This window comes from Gossypium hirsutum, chromosome D11 (genome assembly GCF_007990345.1).
Source record: "Gossypium hirsutum isolate 1008001.06 chromosome D11, Gossypium_hirsutum_v2.1, whole genome shotgun sequence".
Classification (NCBI taxonomy): domain Eukaryota; kingdom Viridiplantae; phylum Streptophyta; class Magnoliopsida; order Malvales; family Malvaceae; genus Gossypium; species Gossypium hirsutum.
In genome coordinates this window covers 35,897,528-35,907,149 of record NC_053447.1, presented here as the reverse complement: position 1 = coordinate 35,907,149, position 9,622 = coordinate 35,897,528, and positions in this window count along the sequence as shown.

Genomic DNA, 9,622 nt, shown 5'->3' with positions numbered 1-9,622 from the left:
AAATGTGCTTATCTTCTTCCATAAGGGGTCGAAACTTCAAGGGACTCCATAGCTAGGTTTTCTTCACTTTCTCAAGCTCATAGTAAGTGCATCCAAGCCCCATTTTTAATGTTTTTTTATATTTTTGGAGTCCTCGTAGCTCGGTTTAGCTTATTCTACCATTAATTCATGTTAGGGTTCATATTTGGAAAAATACTCATAGGTGAAATGTGTTTATTTGATGTTTTATGATAGAATATGAAGTTTGAAATTATGTTAAACAACTTTTGCTAGGCGATTTTAAGTGAAAACGAGTAAAACGACATAATCAGTAAAAATACCTAATGTTCATAAGTAAATGTTAGAGTGGGAATTGATGTTTCCATAGAAGGGAAATATGTTCAGCATATCATAAAACATAAGAATAAGGGATGAAATTTAATTTCCGAGCATTGGGACAAAAGTGTAAATCTGCAAAAGTTTAGGGGTAAAATCATAATTTTACCAAAGTTTGAGTCAAGGACTGTTTTGATGAATGTGAGTATTAAATAAGCTAAATTTGCTATTATAGATCAAGAGGAATGAAATTCGGAGTTAGACCGGGGAAAGAAAAAGGTTGAGGACTAAGTTGCTTGATTTGATCGTATTTTGTACCGAGGTAAGTTTACGGTAAATAAATGCAATATTTCAATAATCATTATTACTGTTGTTAATTTTCCAGCAATTATGTACTTATTTCATGAAATTATTTAATGTTGACTCAAGTATGAGATGATAGAGAATCAGTGTTAAAAAGTCTCATTGAAACATTAGGAATGTATCGGATACAAATGTCATGACATTAGGGGGAAGAGATCCCACGTCAGACCATGTCTGGGACATGGCATTGGCATTATTGAGGTTATGAGAGGTCCCACGTAGACCATGTTTGGGGCATGGTGTTGGTACCGAGATGAGAACTCCCATGTAAGACCATATCTGGGATATGGCATTTGTAGTACAGGAAACATCCCATATAAGACCATGTCTGGGACATGGCTTTGGCATGTTATTATCAGATAGGAGACCCGAGTATCCTTAGTATTCCAAGTGGTTCAACGGGCTAGTAAATAGACTATGTCACAAATGCCATATCCCACGTAAGACCATGTCTGGGACATGGCATTGGCATTATTGAGGTTATGAGAGGCCCCACGTAAGACCATGTCTGGGGCATGGCGTTGGTACCGAGATGAGAGGTCCCCCATAAGGCTATGTCTGGGACATGGCATGGGCACCGATATGAGAACTCCCATGTAAGACCATATCTGGGATATGGCATTTGTAGTACAGGAAACATCTCATATAAGACCATGTCCGGGACATGGCTTTGGCATGTTATTATCAGATAGGAGACCCGAGTATCCTTAGTATTCCAAGTGGTTCAACGGGCTAGTAAATAGACTATGTTACAAATGTCATATCCCACGTAAGACCATGTTTGGGACATGGCATTGGCATCATTGAGGTTATGAGAGGTCCCACGTAAGACCATGTCTGGGGCATGGCGTTGGTACCGAGATGAGAGGTCCCCCGTAAGACTATGTCTGGGACATGGCATGGGTACCGATATGAGAACTCCCATGTAAGACCATATCTGGGATATGGCATTTGTAGTACAAGAAACATCCAATATAAGACCATGTCCGGGACATGGCTTTGGCATGTTATTATCAGATAGGAGACCCGAGTATCCTTAGTATTCCAAGTGGTTCAACGGGCTAGTAAATAGACTATGTTACAAATGCCATATCCCACGTAAGACCATGTCTGGGACATGGCATTGGCATTATTGAGGTTATGAGAGGTCCCACGTAAGACCATGTCTGGGGCATGGCGTTGGTACCGAGATGAGAGGTCCCACGTAAGGCTATGTCTGGGACATGGCATGGGCACCGATATGAGAACTCCCATGTAAGACCATATCTGGGATATGGCATTTGTAGTACAGGAAACATCCTATATAAGACCATGTCCGGGACATGGCTTTGGCATGTTATTATCAGATAGGAGACCCGAGTATCTTTAGTATTCCAAGTGGTTCAACGGGCTAGTAAATAGACTATGTTACAAATGCCATATCCCACGTAAGACCATGTCTGGGACATGGCATTGGCATTATTGAGGTTATGAGAGGTCCCACGTAAGACCATGTCTGGGGCATGGCGTTGGTACCGAGATGAGAGGTCCCCCGTAAGACTATGTCTGGGACATGGCATGGGCACCGATATGAGAACTCTCATGTAAGACCATATCTGGGATATGGCATTTGTAGTACAGGAAACATCTCATATAAGACCATGTCCGGGACATGGCTTTGGCATGTTATTATCAGATAGGAGACCCGAGTATCCTTAGTATTCCAAGTGGTTCAACGGGCTAGTAAATAGACTATGTTACATGAAAGTTCAGGTAAAAGCATAATAAATAGATTCAGGTGAGTTATAAGGGTTCAGAATATCTCAGGTACCAGTTGAGAAGAAAATTTCAGCAATGGAGGAGTAAGTTATAATCATGAGTTATTTAAGTAAGCAAGTAAACAAATAAGAGTAAATAAAAAATAAGTAAAGATCACGATACTTGATGATAATTTATGAGTATAATTATTTATGATAAATGTTGTTATTTTTTTACTTGTAAACTTACTAAGCTTTATGCTTATCCCCTTTATTTTCCTTCTTTTTATAGTATGGTCAAGGCAATTCGGGGATCGTAAGGGCATCGGAGATCGTTTCACACTATCAACTGACCATATCGGTATTTTGTGATTCGAAACGTTTTTAAGTTATGGCATGTATAGGAACTTAGTCATTTTGTGTGTGTGTCCTTATGATATGGCTAATGAATAGCATGTAAATACTTGATAATGATTAGCTATTGAAATGGCTATTTAAGAACATGTTTGGGTGTTATGTAGGCCTAAATGATAGTTAATACAACGAAATTATAAAAGAGTAAAAATTTGCAATGGAACAGTTTTTGGACAGCAGCATTGACGTGATTTTGAAAAATCACCAAGGATAGTAGAAATGTAATTAGAGAGTGAGTGAGATATATAATTAAATATTATTGAGTCTACTTTCACATGAAAGAAACGTTATAGGCAAAGGAATTTTATATTTTGAAATATTTGAACTTTAGTGAGACAAGGTCAGAATGGTTTTTGAAGTCCCATGTTCTGACTTTAGAAAATAATTAAAAATTGTAAAAATAAAATTACGAGTCATAATTTATATGTATAGATTCCTTAGTTAGTCTATTTTCAATAGAAATAAGCGGAATCACCATATAAAGCCTGTACAATGAGATAATTGATTTCTAGTGAATAGAGGTCAGAACCATCAGATAGTGAAATAGAGGAGACTTTAATGAATAAACTGTACTATTTGGCTAACCCAAAAATTCTGAAAATTTTATGATAAGAAGATATATGAGTCTAGTTTCAGGGAAAATTTACGGATCTAAATTTTGAGTTTAGCAATTCAAGTTATAATTAAATTAGTGACTGTCACGCAAGTAGATAGTTTTATTGTGAATAGTGAAATAAATTATTTTGATTTGTTTAAGTATTCAAAAAAAATTTTAATGTTCCCGGTTTAGACCCGATGTAACACCTCCTACCCGTATCCGTTGTCGGAATAGGGCACGAGGTATTACCAGAGTTTACTGAACACTTTCAATAATTCTGAATGATTTATTATTCATATTCTAAAAATAATCATAACGTCCCTCTATTAGGCTCTCGAAGCCCAAAACATTTATTAGGAACCTACTGTGATTAACTCGGAATCATAGGAAATTTTTCGCAAAATCCTAAATATATATATAGATTTTTTTTCCGAATTAGGTGCAGGGTTCATACGGGCGTATCACATAACAAATCTTTTCATAAGAAATTGCATAACTAAAACCTTTCCACTCTTTCATAAGCTCAATTATATTTTCATCTAAGCACTTACCATTCCAATGCACCTTATAATTAAACATATTACCATTCAACAGTAATTTGGCACTTGCCTAAACTTCAAGCAACAACATTGGTTAGCGTACTTTAATATTGACAAACTTATTTTCTCGCCATGTATCACTTAAATTTATTACTCGTCTTAATACACATAATTTTCCTTGTATCAACGTATCAAAGATAGTCTCATATTTACATGTCATGATGCATATCATTTTCTTGTTGCTTCTTCTTAAATATAAATTATTCAATTCATTATGACAATATTTCATGTACCATAATTTTTTTATAAGTTCAATGTATATTTATTCCAGTAGCAGTTCATAATCTTGAATATGCATAATTATCAGGCAAGTTTCACATACATGTATTTTCCATGTCATATTTTAGTATATCAAATAATTATCATTTCTATGTATTTCAAGTTTAATTTCATGATATTATGTACTTATCATTTTCTATTTTTATCCCGTTAAATTTCTCGAAATTTCGATGGATTTTCAAGGGTACACTTTAGTGTACAAATTCGGGTCTGTCAATTCATATTCATGTGCGCACATTTTTCAATTCAGAGAGCACACTCCCGCGAACCTCATTTCTTACAACGGGATTACCAGTCCAGGCTAAATCCCCTGCAACGACAATTACTCTAATGAGCTTGGATCTGAATTACCAGTACAGGTTAAATCCAGACCCTAATTCGGATTACCCGTCCGGGATAAATCCATTTTCCATATATTCTTTGGGAGGGCTATATCAGGATAGGATCACCCGTCCGGGCTAGATCCTTTTTACCATCAATTCCTTTTCAGAGATCCATCGAATTTTCCTTGCATTCAACCGAGATATCTTTTCCCTTTTTATCAAATATATCAATGTTTCATCAATTTTCATACAATGAACATTCAAATCATATTCACATCAATAACAAACATTTCAAGCATTTAAGAATGTAATTCAAGTTACACAAACTTACCGGGCTAAATTGCAGAAATATCAAAATTCAGGGACATTTTGCTAATTTTCCATTTTTCTCAAGTTTCTAACCAACTCTTGATCTAAATTAATATTTCCTTCTATTTATTAATTTAAATGATAAAACAATTCATTTCATGCAATTTGGTCATTTTTTACATTTTTACAAAATTACCCTTAAAATTTTACTTTTATTCAATTTAGTCTCTGAACCTAAAACATGTAAATTAGCTATTTTAAAATAAACTCATATTAGCTAAATATTCACATATATTATTTTTCCTCCTCCTCCACTCCATTCCACATCATTGATATATATATTACCACTATTTACTTGTTTACTCATAACAGGTTGTTCACTTGAGTTATAGTCACTAAATTAATTATATCTTAAGCTATAAAACTCTGAATTGAGATTTGTAATTTTATCTGAAACTAGACTCACATATATTCTTACCATAAAATATTCATAATTTTTGGTTTAGCCAATAAGTACAGTTTATTCTTTAAAGTCATCCATGTTCTGCTGTCTGACAGTTTTGACCCTTCTTCACTAAAAATTAATTATCTCATTGTACAAGATTCATATGATGTTACCGTTTGTTCCATTTTAAAATATACTTATTAAGGATTCTAATAATATAAATTATAACTCATAATAATTGTTTTACAATTTTTAATGATTTTCCAAAGTTTGAACAGGGGAACCCGAATTCATTCTGACCTTGCTTCACAAAATTTATTATATCTCATAATTTACAATTCCATTGATTACACCGTTTCTTCTATGAGAAACTAGACTCAATAATATTTAATTTCATAAATTTTCATTCTCTAATTCCATTTTCATGATTTATGGTGATTTTTCAAAGTTAATCTACTGTTTCTGTCCAAAACTGTTTTAGTGCAAAATGTTGATTACTAAATTTATAACACCCTTATTCCCTTTCTCTATCGTATTTCCCATCACTTTCTCTTATTTTTATTCACTAACATATCAAGAATATAGAACCTTATATAATAAAACCCTACATTAACATTAATTTCATACTTTTTCAATAATATCAAACTCAAAAATATATTGAAATCTTGATGTTCTTACCTTGTTCTATTGATTTCAATCTTTAACTTGATTTTCTCTCTCCTCCAGCCTCTATTTCTTGAATCTAACTTGATATCCTAGCTCCCCATAGTCTCCTTATCAATTTTCTCTCTTGGTGGCTATGGAAATTTCTTTGAATTTTAAGTGAAAATGGTGAATTTTTTGTGTGAGGACCAAATTGTAAAGAAAGCAAAACTTTCTTTCTTTCTCTCTTCTTCTCACGTTGATGCATGGAAAAATGGTGGGATGATGGCTTCCATCTTTCTTTCCACATATATATACACCAAATAAAATAATAAAATATCATTAAGAAAAAAATCAAATCAAAATATAATAAACTAATATTTATTTATTTAATCTAAAATATCTCCAACATCATCATTATTTTCTAGATTTCTATCTCTTCTAATTGACCATTTTTCCCTTTAGATCTTCTAGAATTTCATCCTTGAGTCATCACTTAATTTGGTAAAATTATAATTTGGTCCTTCATAATTCTTCATCTATTCAATTTGGTCCCAATTCATCCATTTTTCTTAGGTTCTAGATTATTCCACCCTTAAAATATTTACACTATTGATCCTTCAACTTTTCATATTTACATTTTAACCCCTCAAATTTTGAGTATTTATTATTGGGTAATAATACTTTTCTCACTTTTACAATTTAATCCTTCTTGAATTAATATGTCATAATATACTTCCCAATGTTTCCATAACTCAAATTTCTCCTTTTTGTCACTTCATTTCTTTACTATATCAAAAATAATATCTTACTGTAAAAATTTTCGGGGTATTACACCCGAACTGTTTTCGTTGCATGTTTTAGGGTCTCGAGGGTCCTTTTTAGGGATGTATTGATTAAACGTGAGCTAATTAATTTTAAAAGCAAATTTTTATGCTCTGAACTAGTAAGTTAAGCCAGGTAACACCTCGTGCTCGACTCCCGCAACGGTCTCGAGTAAGAGGTGTTACAAAATGAATATGTGATGGTTGATTGTGTATCAACTATGTTTTTCAAGTATATGTTTGGTAATATGATAAAGTTATATGTTTCAAATATGAACTCAATAACCTTACGAGGCTTGTGTTGTGTGTAGGTAATTAAAGAACTCATGATTATGATATTGGGTTCTCTTGTAAAAATTGTTTAAAAAAATATCATTACAGTAAGTTAAAGTTTTTTTTGAACTTGCTAAGCTTTACGCAAGCTTATCTCATTTTGGTTTTTCTTCCTATATTATCGAATACAAGTTGTCGATTGGATTGGCTTTGGAGATCACACTATCCGTCAACTTGATCGGTAACTATCTGTTCACTTTAGTCTGATTCTAAGTGAATGTGAATAGGATTTTGTTTTGTGTTAATTGAAGTATGAGATGAGTTTATATATGTAAAGCTTAATTAGTATTTTGGTAAAATTTTGGGTATGTTTATTTGGCCCATTTGATTTATGGTTTGAGCATGAGTAGATTATTAATGCAATGTGCTTTCTTAACTAGAATAGTTGAATAAATAATCTTTTATTTTGATGCCTTTGAATGATATATTGGTTAAACATGAAGTGAATGAAATTTGACATGTATTTGGTGGTTAGAATCTTTTTTTAAACCATCGAAATGATCTAGGTATGACATGTCTTATTGTGCAAGGAAGGATGCATGAATTTGCTTGTTTTAGGGTTTTCAAATGATGCACACGGCCTCAGACACGAGCTGTCACACGCCATGTACCACACACGGTCACGCTACACGTCCGTGTGACCTCATGTTACACAAGCACAGTTAGTTACACGGTTTAGCCACACGACTATGTTTCTAAGCCACACGGTCTTGGCTCTATCACACGGCCGTGTGATCTCTATTTTGCAAAATTTCATGTTTTTTTGAAATTTTTTATTTGTTTCGGTTTAACCCTAGATTTTCCTCAAATTATTTTTCAGGCCTTACAATCTCGATTTAAGTTCCATAAGTGTAATTATGCTATGAATTGATTTGTTTTTAATTTTATTGGTTTAATTTTTTTAGAATGAAGTCAAGTGTCATGTTTTGCTTAGTAACACTCTGTGACCCTAATTCACTAACGGAGATGGGTTATGAGTGTTACATTTAATGGTATCAGAGCTACAATTTAGTCGATTCTCGGACTGAATATAGCATGTATTGAGTCTAGAAATACATGCCACTTTATAACCTGTGATAGTGTGATGACTCTCAATCAGTTTGACTTGTTCCTTTATAGATTAAAGATATCAACTGAATCCAATCGAGCAAATTCCAACAGAGTTCAAAGTTGAGTTCCAGCCACCAATCAAGGGGTTGCGCTTATTGTATATTTTGTCAAAATTCCTGAACTCTAGAGAAAAGGTTCAAAGTACTTTTATTAATAATGAATAATATGTTTATAAAAAAATAAATTTTTGTGGCTCTAAGACCTCCATCCCCTCATCCTTAAAGTCTTACAACAGGATATTCACTGGATTTCTATTGATAAAATTTGAAAATGTGGGGCCAAAGAGTTTTGAGGTAAAGTGAGTGATGATTTAGCCAGAGTCGAGTACTGGTTAGCAAACATAGTGGGTTTTAGATGAAATGTTATGACTTTTGTGTTACTATTATAAGAGGAGGTTTTCATTGGTGATCAACTTTAACTACTTCGGTATTGAAATAACAGATTAACTGGGATTTCTTCTGATTTGATTTCTGAAAGAATTATGTCAGCAAACGATATTTAGACAAGAAGAAAAATAAGTTTCTTGAGTTGAAGCTGGGAAACAAAACAATTGCGAGATGCGAACGGGAGTTGTCTAGCTCAATAAATATGCTCATATGATTATGCCAATTGGAAAGGAATTGTGTATTCATTTTGAAGATGGATTGAATAATGAGTTTAAAATGCTTGTGTGTATAATGGAATTCCGTGAGTTAATAATTTTATTTAATTGGGATCAAGGAAATAGAAGAAATTTGTTATCACGAGAAACAGAGCGAGATAGGAGTTTAAGACTTTAATAAATTAAATGTATCAAAAAAAATTTCTACTTCCCCACCAAAGAAAAATGAAAGAAACGAGTTGTTGTTTTCAGTGCAGGTAACGTGAAACAGAGTAATATGAAACCACTGATGACTTTAGTAACCAGTGTAGGTAACGTCAGAAATGTGAATAAACTTGAATGTAGTTTTTTTGTGGTTGGAATCATTCTGAGGTATGTAGATAGAAAGATAGATTCTACTTTATTTGTGGATCTTTCGACCATTTCAAGAAAAATTTTCAAATTGAGCTGAGTTAAAAACATATTAGAATACAAAATCTGTTATTACTTTTATAAGAGGCAAACGACCAGAAATCAACAGAAGAGAAATAAAAGACATAGCGATTTGATCTAAAGCTTGAGTTTTCACTGGAATTTATGTGATCCGAGTGCCCATTGAGGCTTTAGTTCTTGATGTTATTCTTGGTACCTTTCTTACTTTTGATGTTTCAATATAAGCATTAAATTGGCTTTGGATTGAGACACTTTTATATTTGCATTAAGTTAATAACAAAAAAGATTTTACCAGTTAT